This window comes from Emys orbicularis, chromosome 6 (genome assembly GCF_028017835.1).
Source record: "Emys orbicularis isolate rEmyOrb1 chromosome 6, rEmyOrb1.hap1, whole genome shotgun sequence".
Taxonomy (NCBI): Eukaryota; Metazoa; Chordata; order Testudines; family Emydidae; genus Emys; species Emys orbicularis.
Genome location: NC_088688.1, coordinates 117,402,660 through 117,425,861, shown reverse-complemented (window position 1 = coordinate 117,425,861; position 23,202 = coordinate 117,402,660). Strand labels below are relative to the sequence as shown.

At 43.6% G+C, this 23,202-nt stretch overlaps 1 pseudogene; it reads right to left on the bottom strand.

The window, feature by feature from the left end:
- Positions 1–22,816, bottom strand: part of LOC135879890 (uncharacterized) — a 33,089-nt pseudogene extending 10,273 nt beyond the window's left edge.
- Positions 22,817–23,202: the final 386 nt, after the last annotated feature.

Here is a 23,202-nt window from a genome sequence, read left to right as displayed (position 1 = left end):
TTTTAATAGGTAACTCAAAACAAAGCATAATTCAAAGTAATCCCCAATGGGCTGACCATTTCCCTAGCAACAGCAAAGAACTCATAATTTCTACTGATCAGCAAAACAGCTCTAGCAAGAAACTGACAGACACAGGCACCCAGATCAAGGTCAGCTATCCTTGTTCGCAACACTGCAGCTGTGCAGATGTGTGTGCCTGCCTAAGCAAGGCCAAATTCTTTCTCAATATGTGGTGTCCACGCTTCCAGTTTATGGTGGCTAACTACACAAGATAGCTGAGGGTTAAGTCAAGTCCAGTTTTCACATAACACAGGGACCAAATTGTCACAGTTTGGACTCTAGGACCCCCCTGCTCTGGGAGTGGGTAATCTGTGCCAGACCATCGTTTGGTGCAGTTCTGGAATACAGGGTAATGGGAGGCCCTGGAAGGGAGTATTGGGTAATGGGACACTGATGAGTAGAAGGGTTGCTGGGAGGAAGATGAGGACAGTAGAGAAGCAGGGAGAGACTCAAGGAAGTAGGGATCTCTTGCTGCAGAGCTCCTGCTCCTCACAGAGGACTCCGCCATATGTGTGGCTCTGCTGTATGGCTCCAGTGATTGTCCAGCTTCAGCTCCACTCTGGGATCCTGGCAGCTCCACATTCCCTTGCTCAGTCCTGGCAGCTGCATCCCCGGCTCCTTCTATGCTGACCTACCACTGAGCGTCCCCCGTACTAGCCTGGAACTGGCATCTTTGGCTCAGGATGCTTTAGCAGCTGGGAAGGAAAAGGCCTGGGACAGCAGAAGTGCTGGAATGCCATTCTGGCTTCTAAAAAGAGCTGAAACAGTATTCTGGCATGACTCGTGTGCTGCTCTGACTGTAATTTACTTCCCCCTCTTCCTGGGCTCAGCTGCACTGGCTGGTGCATTGAGGGGGCAGAGTCAAGGCTAGAACCATTCCCTGCATGGGTTGGTGGATAACAGCCCTATATTAATGACACCTCACTCTTACATAGTGCTTTTCAGCCACGAATTTAATTTTTTTTCAAAGGAGTCCATTATCCCCATTTTATAGATGTGGAAACTGAGGCACAGAGAGGCTAAGTGACTTGCCCAAGGTCACTCAGCAGGCCAGTGGCAGAGTCAGAAATAGAACTCAGGTCTGCCAATTGCCAGTCTGGTCATCTGTCCACTAGACAACACTGCCTCTATAACAGCCTATAGATAGAGGCTGGTCTCTCTTACTCTCCTGCACTATAACCACAATACAGATTGCCCACCTAGGGAAGTAGTTGAATGTCTTATGGCCCTTATTTCTTTGCAAGGATATGTTGGGTGGGTGACACTCTTGTCCTAAACATGGAAGAAGTGAGGAGTGATTATATTGCTTCACAGTATTACTTGGATTGTGTTTGAGTATTTTCTTGCAGCTAATACTTCAGTTGTGCTCTCTATTTGTGGTTCTTTGTTTTCGGGTGTACATGCAGTGTTCCTGAATTTCCAATAAGTTTAATTTGTTCTTCAGACTTTGCTTATCAACACACACATTCTTTTCCTTCAGCCGACCCTTCTGAACTATTACTTAGAGTAAAAGAGAATACATAAAGAAGAACAAATCTGATCTGTCCTCAAAACCATGCTACATTTCAACTATAAGAGGGATCAGGGAGTAGCCATTCTGCCAGAACAGCAACAAACAGGAAGAGTGGATAGAGGCAGCATAAATTATTAACGCACTTAAAAGCTTCTTACTGCAGATGGATTCTGCTCTCCTGGCAATAGCTGTGACAAAATGACTGTTGTAAATCATACCACATCATACTAATAGAATATATTTACAGATCTGCCTTTCATGAAGTATCCAGTTGGTAGAGGAGAGTTTGCAAAACGTTATTTAGAGGAAAAATGACAACTCGTGATATGCATAGTGGGCAAAGGAGAGGGGCTCAGAACAATAGAATGTCACCAAGGTCCTGTCTATAGTGTGACAATTAGGGCCTGATCCTCTTTAGCATTAGTTTGGGTGGCAACCATTTGTGACTATTGCAACTTTTGTCATGACTAATTTATTCAATCACAACTGTCTCTACAGTTATCTTGACTTCCTGTCAGTCATCTCATTTGCCTGTTTATTCATCTACTGCTTATTGTCTAACGCCTAGACTGGGAGTTCTTTGGGGCAGAAGCTTTCTTTTTGTACAGCATCGAGCATAACAGGCTACTAGTGATCACTGTTTGGAGTCTTATGCACTACCGTAATAACAGTTATTCAGGGCCGGCCCACAACATTTTGGCACCTGAAGTGGGGAGCTCAAATGCCCCCTCGCTTGGGCCAAAACTTTGAAAGGTCTCAGTTCTGCCTTCTTCCTGTTCTACTCCTCTCATGGTACTGCTCTGCTACCTACCCCAATAAAGGAGAACTAACAACTTTGATGCTTTGTTCAAAAATTTTAAGTAACACTTAACTTTCAAACGCCTGAACAGCAAATGTAACTTTTCTTGTCTGCATAGTAAACACTGGCATTTTTATCTGTTTAAATAATCAAAGTGGTGCTTTCCGTGCCTTCTTGGTTGCAAAGATTTGAACTACTTCCTGAAGGTCCACAGTCTGGGCCAGCTCATTCTCTATTGAGATAGTTGCAAGGCTGACCAGCCTCTCCTGTGTCATTGAGGAGCGTAGCTGTGTTTTTATTAACTTCAGCTTGGAGAAGCTGCGTTCTCCACTGGCAACTGTTACAGGAAGTGTTAGAAGTATGCGCAGAGCAACAAAAGCATTTGGAAAGAGGGTGGTCATCTTATCTGTGCACATATATTCCAGAACAGCCTTTGGAGTTGATTCTGCTGAAACGTATCTTGAAAGGTCTTTCAGTTCATCACCTAAATCACTCGCATCAATATTGCGCATGTCATCGTGTGTCAACATTGTCTCTAGTGCCCTGCATTGCTGGTGTAGGCCTTCTTCAGGTATAGTGAGGAGTTTTGGAATATCATACAACATCCCAAATATACTGCTGTGTTCCTTGAGCTGCATGAAACGTTCTTCAACTGATTGTATTGCACAATCTAGCACCTGGTTAAAGAATTCAACTTATGGGATTATCCTGTGCCTCATAATCAAAATGTCTTCTTCTTCGGTGACTCTTGTATTCTTGAATGGGTGGGAAAATCACTTCATTGTGAAGTTCCTCTGGCAACTTTTGTGCACTCTTCAGACGTTTTGAAATCCCTCACCTGACCGGTAAGACTGTAGGTATGACTTTGCTTTGTCCAGTTGTTCCATTGCTCCAGATATATCAAGGTCAACACCTTGGAGTCTCTTGCTTACAACATTTATTTCAAACGGTATGTCATGCCACAACACTAAGTCACACAGAAATTTGAAGTTATGTATGTTTCTGGTGATTCCATTTCCCTCCGCCACTGTTCTCCCACAAACAGTTCCTGTCATAGCATTATCCTCCATAATGGCAACTATGGCATAATCTGTCTTCCCAATTTGGTGTTTGATAGGCTTTATCACCTCCACTCGACTTTCCCATCATGTGGCACTCAATGGTTTCAGTGTCAGAGAGGATGTTCCCAGATGTTGCTTCAAAATTTGCCATCGATGAGTTGATGCAGAGAAAAATACATAGATGCTTTGAATCACATTTAAAAAATTCAGCAGCCTCACTAGAAGCTGATGTTGCATCACTGACCACCACGTTCAATGAATGAGAACTGCATGGGACAAAAAAAGCTCGAGGGTTTATCTCTCGGATCTGTGTCTGCACTCCTCTGTTCTTTCTTCTCATGATGGCACCATTATCGTAGCCCTGACCTCTCATGTCAGCTATCGTAATTCCCGTATCTTCCAGCTTTTTAAGAAGCACATTTGTCATACCAGCTCCTGTAGTATCATCAATGTCAATACATTCTAGAAAATGCTCTCTGACAGTCACCATTGCAGGGACATTTTCACTAGGTTCTGTTGTTGTTACAAAACGCACCAGTAAAGTCATTTGTTCTGTATGGCTGATGTCAGGTGTGCAGTCCAGAATAACAGAGTAATGCCTTGCTGACTTCATATCTGCCACAATCTTCTGTTTGACTTTTGATGCCAGTAACTGCATGATCTCATTTTGAATTGTTTTTCCAAGGTAGTGATGTGTGTACATTTCTTGGGTGGTGACTCTTCTTAGATGCTCCTGGAGTACAGCATCAAATTCAGCCATCAGCTCCACAATGTTAAGAAAGTTTCCATTGTTTGGCACAAACAGCTGATCTGAAGTGCCACACAGTGCTAGGTTTTGGGTAGCAAACATTCTCACAATGGTAATGAGCCTTTTCAGAACATTTTGCCAGTAAAGAGACTCTGATGCAATCTTCTCTTGATGCTGATCATCTATGGTGGCCTTTAACCTTATTCTCATCTCAAGCTCTTTCCACCTATGGAATGCTCTCTGGTGATTTGCTGCCTTCTCATGGCATGCCAGATTTCTAGCCAGATTTTTCCAGTCCTTTGTTCCTGTAGAACCCAATGTGGCTGGAACATTAGACTGGAAGAGTTTGCAATAAAAACACTATGCAGCATTCTGGGTTTTTTGAGTACATAAGCGATGGCCTCTCCATTTTGTCACCATTGGAGATTTCACGCCAGTAATGTGTTGGATGGAAACTTCTATTTTCATTGTCTTTGGGGAATATGAATTTTTTCACTTGCTGTGGCCCATGCAGTACAAAGAAGTCCCTCAGGCTACTGCTCAAGTGGGTCGACAGTCCTGGATCATCCACACTTAGGAAACTAAACTCAGCAGCAATTGTTTTTTGTGCCTCCACCACACTCTTCTCTGATCTACACTTTTCTTCAGGAATGTGCATTGTTACATCCATTTGAGATGGAGATATGGATGCTGCAGTAGCTGCCAGGTCACCTGTACTCTGACTAAATGGAAGATCAGGCATCTCCTCACCACTCACATCCTCATTGGGGCCGGAAGGCTCACCGTGAACATTTGTGTCTATGTATCTCAGGAGACCTCCTTCCTGCTTAGATAGAAAAGCTTCCTTTGCTTGCTTTCTTTTTCTGAATGCTGCCCCAGAGGGGTGTTTTCTTCTTTCACTCATGACTGCTGTTCTGTGCCAGCTATAGTGGCTCTCAACACTCAATTGAAGGGGACAAATAAGCAGGCTTGTAGCAGGGCCTGAGTGAGGGAAGATATCAAGTAAGGGCCTAACTGGCTCCTACTACTTCAGTTGACTGCCTGTTCTCCTCAAGTGGGCTCAGGGAAGTAGCAGGAAAGAGGAAGCTCCCTGAGAAGCTGGTGTTAATCAGTCCAGGCTCCTGTGGGTGCTAGAGAGGTACATAAGAGGCTCCTCCTCCTCTCTCTCCCTGCAGCTCCTGCTGCTTTCTGTTATTCCCTCTCACCTTTTCTCCTGCCTGCCTATTATTTCTCTTGTGCCCTCCTTCCTCCAGCACAGCATTCCACCATCTCTGTGCATCTAGAGCAGAGAGACTACATATGCACCAGCAGCAGACACAATTTTCTACTCTCTGGGGCCTAGTTGTGCCCCCTCCCCCCCCCCCCAGTCTAGCACCTGAGGTGGCCGCCTCAGTTCGCCTCATGGTAAGGCCAACCCTGCAGTTATTATATTCCTTAGACAAGAAAAACTCCTTCTGGTAATAGAAGGACTTCCTGAACTGAATGGGAACTTAGTCTGCAGGACTGTAGAATGAGAGACCCTTATAGAGGAAAATGTGATTTCTGTACTCATTTCCCAAAGACTATAATAAGCAAGCAAGAAAGAAAACACCTCTTATCTAATCCTTTTTCTCATTATTTTTCATTATTTTAATCCTTCAATTCTATTATCATATTTAGACCCACAGGATTTTAAAGATGGTCTCTCTATCCTATTTCTGACTTCTGTGTTGATCTTCCTTTGTGGCTGCTTTAAAGCAATTTTTTTTGTGTCTGCATCATCAATAAAGAAAATAAATGTTTCCTTTCCACTAAAATGGCTTGAAGTTTAAACAAGATGTAACAATCTTCATTAGGTTTAATCCACAGAAATTCTGACCTAAGAGAATTTAATCTGTGGTGCCTGATATGACTCACCTTCACTAAATCTAGAAAAATGGGACTCCTCCTAGACCTATAGGGCAGGAAATTTTCCTATTTGACAAATTCTGCCTCTGAGTCAGAAATATAATAAAATTAAGAGCAAAAATGTCTCCAGAGTATATTGGAGCAAAGACCTGAGGAGAGACAAACTGATTTAGACTCACTTTGAGTTAAGGCTGAGCAAACTGTTTGGGAGAAAGTTTTGAGCCTCCTCAAATACTGTAAAAAGAAGATATTTGAACTGAGTAGGATCTTTATTGGCTTTGAGGGAAGTACAATGCCATTTGTTTCCCAGAGTCTTTTTTTTTTTAAATTGCTTCTTAACTTACATGCTGTGTCTGGCAGGATCTGATGCCTGACATTTTGGGGCCCTGCAGCTTGTATAATGCACCATGTGCTAGAAAAACACAAAATGACTTTATGCTTGTAAACTAAGCTGGCTCTTTATTAGGAGAACTGTGTACAGAGAGCTGCAGCTAGCATTCTAGCTGTGAACACACAGCCTGACTTTCTGGAGTGTCCTGTAAATTCTTCCCTCCTGCATACTGTGCTCCTACCTCCCAAATTCCATGCAGATTGATACAATGATGCAGGATGCTAAGCATCACCTTATAGATGTGTCAAAGTCAGTAACGATGCAAGTTGACTTGAAAAGAGGCAGAAGGAACTTGGTATCTCATAGGAGATGCTTGGTAGTTTGCATAATCAGGCTCTTATTTATTATATTCCACACTCTGATTATAAGGAAGTGTTGTCTAGTGAACAGGATACTGGATGGGGAGTCAGGAGACCTGAGTTCTATTCAGGGGTCAGCACCACCATGTTGCGTTACAGACACTCGACAAAATTACCAGACTTAGCGAAAGACATTGGTGGGGGGCAGAAGGGGGCTCTGGGCTGAGTCAGGGGTTGGTGTGTGGGAGATGTTACAGGCTGTGGGCTGGAGGTGCGGGTTCTGGGGTGGGACCAAAAATTAGGGGTGCGGGAGGGGGCTCCAGGCTGGAGAACAGGGCTGGGATGGGGGTGCAGGCTCTGTTGTGGGGCTGGGGATGAGGGATTTGGGGTGCAGGAGGGGGCTCCAGGCTGGGGGTGAAGGGTTCAGAGTGCAGGAGGGGGGCTCCAGGCTGGGGCAGGGGGTTGGGGTGCGGGGGTGGTGTGAGGGCTCCAGCTGGGGGTGCAGGCTCTGGGGTGGGGTTGAGGATGAGGGGTTTGGGGTGTAGGAGGGTGCTCTGGGCTGGAACCTGGTTCAGAGGGCGGGAGGGGAATCAGGGCTGGGGCAGGGGGTGGGGTGCAGGGGTGTGTGTGTGCAGGCTCCATGCAGCGCTTACCTCAAGCAGCTCCAGGAAGCAGCGGCATGTCCCCATTCTGGCTCCTACACGGAGGTGGAGCCAGGTGGCTCTGCACGCTGCCTTTGCTCAGGTGCCGCCCCCACAGCTCCCATTGGCCGCGGTTCCCAGCCAATGGGCTGGGAGCCATGGAGTCTGCCCTCGGGGAGGAGGGATGGAGACAGTGTGCAGAGCCGCCTGGCCACACCTCCGCCAGCTATCAATAGCAGGGATGGGGGAGCCACTTGTGGGCAGGCTGTCCTCTGGAGGCTCCCCGCAATTGGCTCCCCATCCTTGCTCTTGCTGGCGGAGGTGCAGCCAGGCAGCTCTGCAGGCATGCTGCCTCTGTCTACAGGTGCTGCCCCCCACCCCAGCTCCCATTTGCTAAGGTTCCCGGCCAATGGGCTGGGAGCCGCGGAGTCAGTGCTCAGGGGGCGGGGGGTGGGGGGGTGGAAGCAGCACACAGAGCTGCCCAGCGGCTCCTCTGCCAGCAACAGCAGGGATGGGGAGCCGCTTCCAGGGAGCCGCCTGTGAGCGCCCCCCACGGACCTCAAAATTTTTACCATGGACAGTTGTGTCCGGGTATGGACCCGTTGTTGACCTGTGGTTCTATTCCTGATGCTGACCTTGAGCAAGTCACTTTATTTTTGCTGTCTTATGTATTTAAATTATAAACTCTTTAGGTATTTTTTCTTAATATGTATGTACAGCACCTAACAGAGTGAGGTCCCATCTTAATTGGGCTTTTAAGTGCTATCATAATATAAATAATAATCTGGGGCAGAAATGGTGCCTATATTATACAGGAAAGGAACCCTGCTGGAGGCTAGGGCTTAGGAGTGTTTCTGTACTAAAAACAACGTGTAATTGTGTGTCCAGAGTTGAAGGAATTTTGGCAGGGATAGTCAGACACTGAGGCCTGGCATAAGCACAGTATTTTTGTATTCGCATAACTATGTTGGTTATGGGGCTGATTTTTTCCAGTATACCAGTGCAAACCCTGGTGTGGACACAGGTATAAAGGTGCTTTATGCTAGTATAATTTATTCCTCTGCCCTTACGGAAAACATAATCTCTTTTATACTAGTATAAATGCATCCACCTTGATGGGATTGTACCACTTTAGCTATTCCAGTACAGTTACTGCTATACAGCTTGTATATGGACGATGAACACTTTGGGATTCTACAAATGAAAGTGAGTATTTATCCATAAAGGAACTGTCTAGGCTAGAAAAATGAAAGCGCTTAGCAAAAATGTTAGATAACGTTAATTAACACACTATGAAATGCCACTTAGCTCCTATTGTAGCGTAGGCACTGTATGCTAAGCGCTGTTCGCTATAAACACACCTCATTTTCTTAGCCCAGAAAGGGCCATAGGGTAAAATTCACCTCAGTGTAGAAGGCTCCCACAAGCAGTTTTCATACAGACACATTTGCACTGAAATAACTAAGACCTATGTCAATGAGAGAGGTGTGTGGGTTTAACTTAAATTTGTTTTTCAAAACTTTAGTTAAACCAGTGCATTGACTAAGGACTTTTATTTTGGTTTAAAAGTGTCCTAGTTTGCGTTAGTTTAAAATCAGTTTAAACTAAATCAATGTACACCCAGTTTAGCTAAAATAAGAGTGTTCATTCCAAGGTTTGCACTGGCTTAACTAAACGGTTTTAAAATCACGCCTTTAGAATCATGCCTTTAGTTTTTAGTGCAACTCTCTTGTGTAAATGAGGTCTAAATTAGTTTGTAGTTCACATCTTTTATTTCCCTGCAAGTTTTTATCTGGACACTCTTTTATTTCAGATCATGGAGACCTGGCCTCTATAGACTTCTTCTGGGATAGCTGTGTCAGTCAGTGATGTGGTCCCTGACTGATATGGCTTTGTTGACAAAAGCCACTAGTGTCGATACAGATATAACTGCAAAGTTGTGCATTTACCAGTATAGCTAGTTTCATCTGTGGTGGGTGGCTTTATTATATTGGTACTAAGTACATGTTGGCTGGCAGAGCTGTATCCACACTAGGAACGCTTTGCCAGTATACTCTACAAGCATTCCCGTGCTCATAAAGCACTCCTAGTATAGACGTATCCCAAGAATGCCCTTTTTTGATCTAGTTCAATGATGTCATTAAACTAAATGGAAAAAAAAGGAATAGTCTTAATCTGAAACAAGAATGTCCACACACAGATTTACAGAGAAATAACAAAAAGTGTGAATTAATTAAAACTGATTTGCTGCAAATTTGATTGTAAATAAGCTCAAGGTCCATATGCACCATTCAAACCCTGTAGGAAAAGCTTGTGCAGTGGGCATAGGGAATACCTCTGACCTACGGTGAATATCATTAATAAGGTGTGTCTAGAATAGAGTTTGTGGTGCTCGTTTAACAAGGGTTAATGTATTGCCTATTAATGTGAATGAAATAACTCCTCTCTACCTGCTAATCTAGGTAATTTGGTAAGGCTAAATTACAGACACAGTTTTGCCTTGTATTCTGTAGACATGAAAGGTGTATTACTAACCACCTGTTAACACATCTTAAAACCAGATTCTCAGCTTGTGTAGGTTGTCATGGATACTTTGAAGTCAATGGAACTATAACAAGTTACACTAGCTGAGGACCTGGCCCCTAGTAGACAAAGCAAGCTGTAGTTTTAACATGTGTTAGCTGATGAAGGTAAGCTCTAGGGTTTACCTCCACCATCTCACACACATTACCTACAGCTGCCTTCTCTACACTAGGATTTAACATGTTAAGAATATACCTGTTTTCCTAGGGTAGACATGGCCTTTGTATCCTGGAACAAACCTAACAGTTACAAATGTGTTAGTTAACGAGTAATCAATCAACTTATTTTAAAATAGGAGCACAAATTCTAGTCTAGATATACCCATAGCATATAGTCATCCTGTATATTTCACTACCACAATTAATTATTGTTCATTACATTTTCCTCTCTTTTAAAGGACTTCTACAATATTCTGCAATCACATTTGTGGGTATGCAAGCTAAAAGAATATGGGTTGATCATATCATACTATCTGGGTATATGCTGATCACTGCAGTAGCCAGGAAGGATACTTTTTTACACCCAGACACCATGCAGTAGGGTAACAGAAAATACAACATGGCTGACTTTTCAATTTCTTATGAAGTGGAAGCAGGGCAGGAGACTGGTCATTAAATCCCGTGTTCTGATCCAGGCACACAAACCCTGTGTTCTATAGAACCTCTCTTTGCTGAATTAATCAACAAAAACATTATTAAAGTGGCCCACTAGAAAAGTGATTGTGCAGAAATGACACTGAACATGACACCCGTGGGTGGGTCATCCACAGCAGGATCAGTGGATAAGTTAAACCTCATTAAAAACCTTTGTGGATGCTGTTGTTCAGAAATATAGTGGCCTTAATCCAGTTTAATTTAATTCACTTTGCAAGCAAATTAAACTAAATGGAGTTAAGGCCACTTTCTGAATGAGGGTGTTCACACAGGGGTTTAAATGCCGTCTACTGCAAATTCACACTTTAGTTAATTTGGATTAATTTTCCTGGATGTCCTTCGTAGGCAAGCCCTGTGTAAGCATGGGTTACTAGACCATGGTGTCCCACATTTATTCCCCCATCTACCAAATGTAATTAGTTTTTAATATTATTTATGGCTGCTAACAATGCAGATGCACCTACTTTCTGACAACCGAGTTGTGTTCGTTCTGCTTCATAAATCATTGCCAATTATCAAAATTCCACTATCAGAATTTGGCTGGTAGTTTTGCTAATGCATGAGGCAGAATAGAAAACGGTGCCTTCCCTTTTCAGTAGTTGTATTGACAGTGGATTTCTAAAAGAGGTAAAAACATTTTTTCTTAGTAAACTATAAAACATCATGACTGAAGAGAGAAGGAGTGCAGTAGAGAGGTGCCACATTTGCATGAGACACACATCTGAATTGTGAAGTCAGGATCTAGATCCCAATTTATCCCAAGTCTGGGTGTTCTAGTTTTAATGTCTGTGACAAAATAGAACAAAACTGCCTTTTCATGAGCTCTAATGGCTGGGATTCTGAAAACTGTTCCCTTGTCATCTACTGATGTCAAAAGGAGCGGCAGTGCAGGATTGGGCCTAAACTGGGAAAGGTTTGGGCTTGTCTGCCCTTTCGGTCCTCCATACACAGCGGAAGCAATAACAAGGTGCTTTGTGGCTTGAGGGAGCATGGGAGCTAAGTCACTCCAGCTGTCAGTAGATTGTCTCCTTTTTGGTCCTGCTCTGACATTTCTGCTAGATCTGGCAGTGTGAACGTTTATGTGCATGTCTGAGAGAGAATGATTGACAGTGCCATAGAATATAACACTCTTTCCTGCTGCAAAGGTATGAGTAGACATGGTCGGATTGCAGATGCTGAAATGGCATCAGTTGGTGCATAACCAAGCCTTCTCATTCTTCAAGTGAAAGCTCTGCTGTCAATACCCTTTATCCAACAGTTTGACATAGTTTAGGGAATATCATTATTTCTTAACTCCTGAGTCTCTCTCAACTCAGCTCCTGGGCTGAACTGCTTTGATATTGCTGAAATTTGAAACTTGTTTCCAAAACAGAAGTAAAAATGGGATGAACCAAAATTGCCCCAGTCTATGGTGACAGCTAAAATTTCTCTTCTAGCAGATTGTTCTCTTAACCTGTTTTGCTACTGTATGGTTCATTAATTGTAATTAGGTTGTTTGTAAAAACTGGAGGAAAAAAGGGTAAAGAAACCTAAAAATGTACAGAGTTATAAAATAACCATTTGGCATCTGCAAAATTTAACAGTCTCCCCTTTTGTAAGAAAACATTATTTGTTGTTGTTGTTTCAGTTTATAACTACAAGGGAGTGGGTGAAAAAGGTCCAACTTCTTGTCTGACTTTATTTTATGAGGGCCATTGAATAATACCTACACAAGTGCTTCCATTCACTTCAATAGGACTATTTGAAGAGATTAGTACTAATCACTCTGGGCAAAGGTGGCATGATTTAAGCCTATGTTTGATTTTTGTTGGTGTTGTTGTTGTTGTTAAAATGAATTTATTAGATGCAGACACTGAAGTGGTGAGAGATAATTTGACACTTTCCGTTTGTTTTGCTCTGTTGTCTCTTGGGGGTCATATGATGAGCTCAAGACATCCATTAGAGGTGACATGGCAAATAGTAGAAGACTTCACATTTACAAATGTATAATGTTAAAAAAGTTTGTAGCTTGGTGAAGGCAAAGTTGTCATACAGTTTCAGTCATGATGGGCCTGGCTCCTGCTGTTAATTCTACTTGACCCTGATGACCCTAGTTCAATGAAGGCATCTAGCAGATTCCTAACATTAAGTATCTAAGTGGTCCCAGTGGCATGAGCGAGACTACAACATGCATGGGGCTTGTCTACATAGGGATGCTCAGGAAAGTTAATCCAAATTAATTTTAATGCAGATTAGTTAAACTGCATTAAACACCTGTGAGGACATGTTTATTCAAAATGCAAGTGACCTCAATCTGATGTAGTTTAATTCACTTTGAAGATAAACTCTAGGGTTTACCTCCACCATCTAACACACATTAAATACAGCTGCCTTCTCTACACTAGGATTTCTTCTTGGTAGTCCATCGAATCTGATGATGACAAATCTGTGCAGATCATCAATTGTTGGTCTCATGGTGTGCCCTCTGGTGACTGTACAAGCCAATTCTAGAGGTGCACATTTTGCTGCAGATGGTGCATGGGAAGTTCGCGGTCAGTGGATTGTGCGCTGCTGATGCTCAGTGACGTCATTCGCGTGCCTCTTGTAGACGCCGGCAGCGGTCTTCCTCAAAGGCGATGCAGGTATTTCTGACTGTTGCACGCCACTGTGTTCTGTCGCTGGCAGCGTCCTCAAGGTCCCTAGGTTTGAAACTGCTGTAGTGCAGATTGGCTTTGATGGTGTCCTTGTAACGTTTCCGTGGACAACCTATATGCCGGATGCCCTGGGAGAGCTCACCATACAGAAGCTGGCAGGGGATTCTGTTGGCATCCATGCGGCTGACATGACCAGTCCAATGTAGCTGTGACTTCATGATCATCATTTCGATGCTTGTCATCTGGGCTCTCTCGAGGACCTCGAGATTGGGCACTTTGTCTTGCCAGCGGATCTTCATGATGTTGCGGAGGCAGCGCATGTGAAATGCTTCGAGCTGCTTGATGTGATGCCTATATAGTGTCCATGTTTCGCACCTGTACAAAAGAGATGAAAGACCAACAGCTTTGTACACAAGCAGTTTTGTTGACATCCGGATGTTGTGGTGATTTAAAACTTTGACACGCAGACAGCCAAGTGCCTGGCTTGCTTTGGATATTTGTGCATTGATCTCATTATCCAGTGATCCATCACTGGATATGACACTACCCAGATATTTAAAGTTCTCCACTACTTTCAGCTGAGTGCCGTCGATGGAGATACTCGGGACAGAAGCATTTGATCCAGGTGCAGGTTGATGGAGAACTTCTGTCTTTCCAAGGCTGATAGTTAGTCCGAAAAGTTGCGAGGCCTCAGCAAACTTGTTGACAATGTGCTGAAGATCATTTTCAGTGTGAGCCATGAGGGCACAGTCGTCAGCAAAGAGTGCCTCAAGAAGGAGTTTCTGCACTGTCTTAGTCTTTGCATTCAGGCGATGGAGGTCAAAAAGTGAACCATCGTGCCGGTATTTCAAGTATATACCTCGGTCCAGATCTTTCAGTGCATGGTTAAGGACACATGCAAAGAACAGGTTAAATAGGACAGGAGCGAGAACACATCCTTGTTTCACACCGTTGGTGATGTTAAAGGGGGCTGATGTGGCTCCATCAGACAATACTTCACCTGTCATGCTGTCATGAAAAAGGTGTATAATCTGGACAAATTTTCTTGGGCAGCCAAGTCGTGTTAGAATGGTCCAAAGGGCTTCCCTGTTGACGGTATCAAACGCCTTTGTCAGATCTATGAAGACAGCATACAGGTGCATGTTCTGTTCAATGCACTTCTCTTGTATTTGTCTGACAGCAAACACCATGTCGACTGTGCTCCGGCCAGGTCAAAAACCACATTGACTTTCAGGTAGATTTGCCTCGGAAATACTGGCTATTAGGTGGTTCAGGATGATGCGGGCGATGATCTTCCCTCCAACAGAGAGGAGGGATATGCCTCTATAGTTTCCACATTCTGCTTTGCTGCCTTTGTTCTTGAAAAGAGAGACAATAGTAGCATCGCGAAGGTCCTGTGGTATGTTTTCATCCTCCCAGATGTTGATGATCACACTGTGGAACGCTGCTAGTGCTGCTGGACCTGCTGCTTTATATATCTCTGCTGGTATCCCATCTTTTCCAGGAGCTTTCCCTGAACTCATCTGGCTAACAGCTTTCTTAATCTCATCTATAGTGGGCGGAAAGTCAAGATCTGTCAGAGCAGGTTGTTGTGGAATTTCATTAAGGACATTATTATTCACGGTTGATGGTCTATTGAGAAGGTTGCTAAAGTGTTCTCGCCATCTTTCGTTGATGCCTTCTTTATCTTGAATCAGCATTGTGTTGTCTAATGAGAGCAATGGGGCGGTCCTTGGTTTAAACGGTCCATAGACAGTCTTAATAGCACTAAAGAACATCTTTAAGTTGTGGGTCTCAGCATAGTGCTCAATTTCTTTGGCTTTGCTCTCCCACCAGTTATCTTGTATCTGATGGAGGTCTTTCTGTGTTTTGCTCTGAAGGTACTTGAAATGGTCCCGTTTAGAGACTGAGGAGGGGTCATTCTGCCATTCAATAAAGGCTTTTCTCTTTACTTCCAATGCTGAGCATATTTCTTCTTGGTGCTCATCAAACCAATCCTGATGTGTTCTTTTCTTTGGTCCAAGAGATGTTATTGCTGTGTCAGTCGCTATCTGCTTGAACTGGTCCCACTTTTAGGTTACAGTACCGATCAGTTGTCCGTGGGATGTCAGTTTGTCATCTAGACTCTTCTGGAATTTGTTGAAACATTGAGCATCCTTCAGTTTGGCTATATTGAAAGCAGGTCGCACATGCTTAGGGCGTTTGTGCCAAGAAGGAACGATGTAGAGTTGAAGAGACGTCCTGACTAATCTGTGATCTGTCCAGCACTCTGCGCCTCGCATTACTCTGGTAATCAGTACGTTTCGGATGTCTCGCCTTCTGACAATGGCATAATCTATCAGATGCCACTGTTTGGACCTAGGGTGCATCCACGTCGTTTTGTATTTGTCCGCTTGTTGGAACAGAGTGTTGGTAATGGTCAGGTCATTTTCAGAACAAAGACTCAAAACAAGTAGTCCATTACTGTTAATTTTGCCTACACCAAGTGGCCCAATTACTCCTTTCCAGTTCTCGCTGTCAGCCCCTACTCAGGCATTGAAATCTCCAAGTAGGAGTAGTTTATCTGTTACAGGTGTGGCCTTGATCAGTCTGTCGAGATCTTCATAGAATTGTTCCTTTGAGTTGTCAGAGCATGTTAAAGTGGGTGCATATGCACTGATGATGGTGACATGACGTTTGGCATTTAGTGGGAAGCGTAGCTTCAGCAATCTTTCATTGATACCCACTGGAAGGTCTGGGAGTTGATGCATCAATAAGGTTTTTATTGCCAGACCAACTCCATGTATTCTATCCTCTGTCTCAGTCTTACCCTTCCAGAAGAAGGTGTAACCACCTCCTAGTTCACTCAAGAAACCTTCCCCAGGCAATCTTGTTTCACTTAATGCCGCTATATCGATGTTATAACGGACTAGTTCTCGATCAATGAGGGCTGTCCTTCTCTCAGGTCTTGCAACAGCTTCTCGATCCATGAGGGTATGAACAATCCATACACCAATGGTACGTTTTCTCAAATTTTTCTTTTGGTTTCGGCCGCAGATTGGGTTGAACTGCCAGCCGCGGCTTGCTGGCCAGTTGTTGTAGGACAGGCAATTTTTAGGCCACCTTTTCTAGGCCCCTCCCTTACTAGGGTGAGCATGCTGTCCTGAAGAGTGCTGCTCAGACGCCTGGGATGCTGCCGGGCAACTCTGCTGCCCCAAGTACAGAGCTGGACGACCTCCTATCCACAGGCCGCCTGCGTGCAGGATTGGGACTACGACTCCCAGTGGTAACCTCCACCTGTCGCTTTTCCCCTCCCCCATCGCCACAGGACTTGGGTAGTATGATGATGATGATGTTTGATTTACACAGGACCTGTGCGTGAAAGCTTTTGAGTGGTAGAGCCGTTGCACGGGAGCAATCCCACTCTCTTGACCTTAGAAGCCAGACAACAATGGTACGAAAAATCGTCATGACTGGTAACTTCTTTGGTTGCAGTGGATGGCCTTGACGTCTTTCGTGCCTCGTCAAGTCCTTTGCTTTCCACAAAGCGTTGCAGAACGGCCTTCTTGGCCGTTGGATCTTAGTGATCTCTTTTGCCCACTCCGCCGGCGCTGACGTCGCATGCGGGGGAGGCATATCCCAAATTCACGGAGGGTTTGAGTCCCATCAGTTACACCCCCCTGGTTTGGCCGGCCTGTCGAAGCCGTTGCCCGGGGTGTGGCCGCTGTGCATGCTGCAGCTACTTGGAGCCACAGGTGAGAGCTGAGTGACAGGTGGGGACCAAAGTGGACGGACTACCCCCAAAGGGTATGACAAGTCCCCCCATCAGAGGTACTACCCCTCCCTGGCCACCCCATACACCCCTAGGATTTAACATGTTAAGAACACACCTCTTTTCCTAGGGCAGACATGGCCTTTGTATCTTGAAACAAACCTTTGTGGAGTATCTAAACTAACATTAATTCACTTTGAATTAAACTAAACTGAATTAAGGCCTCTTGAATTCTGAATAATGTAGTTTAACTAATCCACTGTTAATTCATACCTTTACCTGCTCCAGATGGACATTTACTGAGTGTTCCCATATAGATAACCTTTAGTCAGTGCTAAATCAGGGCTTAAAAATACTGTAGTTATCAACTGAACTGGTGGAGGACAGTGGGAAAGATAGATCCAAATAGGGTTGTGGCTATGCAGAGGCTGTGCAACATCTGTCCCATACTCAGGGAAAGCTAAGTACACCTCTACCCCGATATAACGCTGTCCTTGGGAGCCAAAAAATCTTACCGCGTTATATCAAACTTGCTTTGATCCACCGGAGTGCGCAGCCCCCCCCCCCCCCCCCCCCCCGGAGCACTGCTTTACCGCGTTAGATCCGAATTCGTGTTATATCAGGTCGCATTATATCAGGGTAGAGGTGTATATTATTTGTAGCTTTATGTTCAGTTTAGATTTGCTGGGCAAATCTAAATAGCTTTTCAGTGTAACTCTTATTTCTTGAGGCAAACAGGCTGTGCCTCAGGAAACTGCATATAAAAGGCCTGGTGCTGAGGGACAGACTCTCTATTCCCAGCATGCATTAGCTGACCATGGTGGCTGGTTACTGCATGCTGTAGAGGGAGTACAGGATGCAGTCCATTGCTCCCATGCTACATATGGGGTTTTTGTACTACACACAGACCCACTCACTATTCTCCCAACAGTTCTGCCCACCCCCTCCCACTGTTCCAGTTTAGAGAGCCAGTGTGGTGTGTCACTCCGTAGCACACAGAGTGTGGTGTCTTCTCTTTATTGCCCTGGCCCCTATGCAATGGACATTCATATTCTCTGCTGTGTACTGAATCTTGGGAGGCAACACAAGGCCATATAGGATTTTCCCTCATATGTGTTATATCATTTGTTTTATAATGAAGAAAATGCGCACATACAGTGCATCAGGGTGCAAGCATGAACTGCATTTCTGTTTATCACTATCAGAAAAAGGAGTTTTTTCTCCACCCTGCACTCAGTCCTACCCCAGGCAAAAACCTGAGAAAATGGGCATGCTTTATATTGTACTCTGGAGACCAGCAGTCATAAGCAGTGAATGCACCTGAGAATACCTATAAATTACAAATAGAGATGTGTCTGAATTTAGAGACCTGATGGAAACAACCCTGAAATTTGGGGTATTCAATTTATGTTTAATTATTTGTGTTACTCTCTGGTTTGATTTGTTGATCCCAATTAAAAGACCTGGCTGTGTTCCATCTCCAAAAGGAGTCTTTGTCTTGGAAAAAGTCATGGGCATCAGGGCTTAGATACTAACTCTGCTTCTGCACTGATTAGGAGAGGGTGTTTGTAATTCAGGATGTGAGAGCTGAGCATTCAAAGGGGCTAACTCCATGCCCGCTCGTAGATTTGTGACAGGCTGGACTGATGTCTTTGTGACAGGCGCCTCTTTATCTTTGGCTATAAACCTCTAACAGCCAGATGTGCAATGTGTGATCTGGTGCCTTTCCAGTGTACATCTATTTACCGTGTCTTGTGCAATCTCAAGACTGGCTGGGCTGCAGGCTGTGTATTGCGAAATAGCTAACAGTCCCAATAGCAAAAAAACCACTGTGTGTCGTAAAAACATCGCACAGCACAAAATAAAGAGGGGAACCCTATACTGTTGTGTAGGTAGTCCAAAATATAGGCAGCTCATCTGCCCCTCTCAACCTCACCCTAACTGCCTGAAGTGTCCATTTATGCCTGCTGGGACATGTAGAGGTGCCCCATATCATGCCCTAGCTATGCCTCATCTGATTTGATGGAGGAAGTGGAGGCAGAGGAGGTGCTATGTCTGCTCTACACCACTGGAGATGTCCTATGCAGGGATCATCATCTTGTAGCTGCCTTTTTTGTTGTTGTTGTTGATAGGGAGGCACAAAAGTGACTGCAATATAGCCCAAAATCGTGGCCAGTGTGTAACTGAGTCTACATTTATCAGAAGGTTGGATTGGGCCTAGTGGAATCGAACCTTCATTCTGCTTTGTGGCTAAATGGTCATGTCCAAATTTAACGGAACATTGCTATTTTTTGCCCAAAATGCAATATTATTTTCTTTAATAAATAAAATAAAAGATGGGTGTAGTCCTCCTCACACCACTGACTCTTTTCAGCCAATAAAATTGCAGTATGCAGATTAGATATTGAGGAAGAAAGATGGCTGGCTGAGTTATCTCACAATGGCTCTGTTTAAGAGTAAGCACAGCTATTGATCTGTAGTAGTAAATATTTGTTATGGCAGAAACGCAAGGCCCAAGTGATGATCAGAGTGCCATGGTAAGCAGCAACTATTTTTTTTTTGTTCTGTGTTCGTACAGCACCTAGCACATGTCTGGGGATCTGTGACACTACTACAGTACAAATAATTATAATAAAACACTCAGCACAAACAGCTGACAATACAGGTACTCTATAATAGTAAAAATTAATTACAAGGATTATTCATAATTTATCTTAATGGCAGCTTATCCAAGTGTAGCCTACACACAAGACTTGAAGTAAGTGTAACAGTATGAAGAATCAGTGTTCTGTTAAGGTTTTTCAAGGCAAAGAAAGTCTGAAAAGGAGTGCTGAGTTCCTGAAAGTGACCATTTTAAACTGATCTTAAGTCATAAACTAATTAACAGATTTATTTGTACATTCTCAGCATATTTATACAGTACTCAGAGTAAATTCTGTCAATTTGGGGTAGTTACTCTGTATCTTTCATATATAAAGTAGAGATTCAGTCTCCTAATGATGACTCGAGTTTTTCACTTAAACTGTGGAGTTGTGATCAGAACTACCATAATTATTACCAGAAAAATGTATAACCCTGATAGTCCTCTGAGATAAAAATAACAGAGGACAAGGTAGAAAGTGTGGCAGTGATATTAAAACCTTATATAAAAAAATGGAAAATAATAGGGAAAAGAATCATATTAGCACATTTAATGAACTCAACCAAATCATAAATAACGTTTATGTTTCCCCTTAAATTTGAATATCTCATTACACTGACCTCTGAATTTCACAATATACTATGTAAAAAGTGGTGCAAATCTTTAGGAATTGCACATATGCCTCTTGAATCTAGCTGGACTGGGGGGTGAAAATAGTTAAGCTGACCTATTCAGTCACCACCTATGAAGTGTTAAATTTGATGGGTCAAATTCAGCAGTGATGTAAGCACGTGTAACTCCACTGAAATTAGTGGAGTTGTACTTACTTACAAAAACACTGAATTTGTCCTAACGCTTCTTAATCCCTCATGCAGAAAACACTGGCATTTTAAGGGAGTGATCCAAATACCATTCATTGACTTCAGTGGACTTTGGATCAGGCCCTAAGGAAATAAATCTGTAGTGATATTTATCCTAAATTGATTTTCATTTTATGCTACTCTAAAAATTTTCCCCCCCCATAAGAATGATTAATGTAGCCAAAAGAACCATGAGACTAGCATGAAGCAGCAATGATTTATATTTAAAATACTCATGTCTTGTTCCTGGTACATTGTGGAGGGAGAACAACTTGATTGTTACTTCTTAGCAAAATTAATTTCATACAGTCATTTCAGACTAACTCTGGCTTTAATTGCTATTGTGAAGTGCAGTTCATTCATCTCAGAGAAGAGCATCTAAGAGAACTCCACCCACTATGCTAAATAAAAGTACCTTCTAAAAAAATACTTACTTTGCTTTCAGAGAAAATCCAATGTTTTGTACATCTACTGTCAGAGAAGAGACAGCTGAGAGCAACAAACAAAAGGAAGCCTAATTCTAGATGATGAAGAAGCAAGCAAATATGAAACAAGCTTCTTTAAGTGTGAGGGCACTCACCACGTGGGGAACACAGAGGCACAATCTCATGCTATTTATGGATCTATAAAAGTGATTGAATGGTCACTTTAATATTTATATCATTTTGCCCCCTTTCCAAAGAGCAACAATCAATTAAAAGCATCATCTGTCTCTTCCTCAAAGTCCTTGTTAAGGTGGCAACTATTAAAACAGTTATCAATATAGCTTACCTTGAAACGACCTGCTTTTTCTTGTCATATGGAGTTCAAAAATCGGAGGAATGGCCCACTGATGTCAGGGTGAAAAGTCCTGTTGATTTCTGAGCACTTTGGATCATGTATAGCACTCTGCTGTTTTCACTTTCATGTATTTCCATGAATAACAGAATAGGGCAGCTAAACAGCTGGGAAGTGTGGTCCAGTGGTTAGGGTGCTTGACTGGAACTTGGGAGATCTGGGTCCAATTGCCTGCTCTACCCCACACTCCCTGTGTGACCTTAGCCAAATCACTTAATCTTTTTGTGCTTCTGGTCTCCATCTGTAAAATGGGCATAAGCACTTCCCTACCTCACAGAGGTGCTGTGGATACATCCATGAAATATTGTGAGCTGTTCTGATGGTTGGGGGGCATATAAATACCGTACAGAGAGAACTTTGGAAAATCTCATACTTGTATGAAAACAGCAGGTATTTAAATAATGGTCAATGGAGCTATGCTGGTTTATACCAGGGGGCAGGGCTGGCTCCAGGCACCAGCGAAGGAAGCAGGTGCTTGGGGCGGCCAATGCAAAGGGGTGGCACGTCCGGGTCTTTGGCGGCAATTCGGTGGCGGGTCCCTCAGTCCCTCTCTTCCTCTTTCAGCTGCTGCCGAAATGCTGCCGAAGAGGAAGAGAAGGAGCGAAGGACCCGCCGCCAAATTGCCACAGAAGAAGGAAGCGGCGCGATTGAGCTGCCGCCGAAGTGCCGCCGATCGGCTTTATTTATTTATTTGTTTATTTATTTTTTCGCTTCGCCGCTTGGGGCAGCAAAAAAGCTGGAGCCGGCCCTGCCGGGGGGGATCGGGACCTATTGGGTTGGATTATTTTCTTCAAGATTCGGCATATTTGGTAGTTAATATTTGAGGATTATCCAAATCTTTAAAAAAAGCTCATCCCAGGGACAGAACTATTTTTGGAGATCAAATCAAGTCCGGGTCCATAATACATGTATTCCCTCTTCTATCACAGCTCTGAATTGCTTGATAAGAGGACATGTCTAGCATAGATGTAAAAAAAAAAAAATACCCACTATCACCACAGTTTTCATCATCAGCTCCATATATTAGCATTTATATCATGTCATTTGTCAGGTATCTTGTGCATTTAATACATGAGTTTCATTTGAGTCCCCTGCGATGAAACTCGGAGACTGTGTGCAGCTTCATAAATAGGTGAGGAAGGATGATTTAGTGGTTAAGGCATTGGACTGGGACTAAGGAGTCCGAAGTTAAAGTTTCTGTGAGCTAATGGCTCATTGGGCTGACCTGGTTAAGGCATGCAGTGTCGTTATAGACATGTCGGTCCCAGGATATTAGAGGATATATATTGGATATGATTGGACCAACTTCTGTAAGAAGAGCTCTGTGGGGCTCGAAAGCTTGTCTCTCTCACCAACAGAAGTTGGTCCAATAAAAGATATGACATCACCCACCTTGTCTCCTGTTTAAGGATGTCAGTTTCCCATCTAATGGCACACGAGGGAGCGATGTGGCCGGCATCACGTCCAACTGTCTTTGAGTGCCCTGACCCAATGGATCAGGTACCCATTTTGTAACTGGCTGAACTAGAGGTGGCCTTTCAATGTAAGATCAAGTGAGATGCAAACCCACAACCTTCAAGATTGTAGTTAAGTACCTTAACCACTCAGCCACTGGGCTAGGGAGACCTGTTCCATTCCTAGCTTGGTCATAGATTTTTGTGTGACACTGGGCCAATCACTTAATCCAGCCCTGTTTTTCAGTTCCATGTCTGTAAAATGAGGATATTATTTCGCCGTCCTGCAGGGGTATTTAAGGATAAAATCCATTTCATGATTGTGAAGTGCTCAGATACTACAGTGATGAGGGCGGTGGAAGTATTTAAACACCTAAAATACTGCCACACT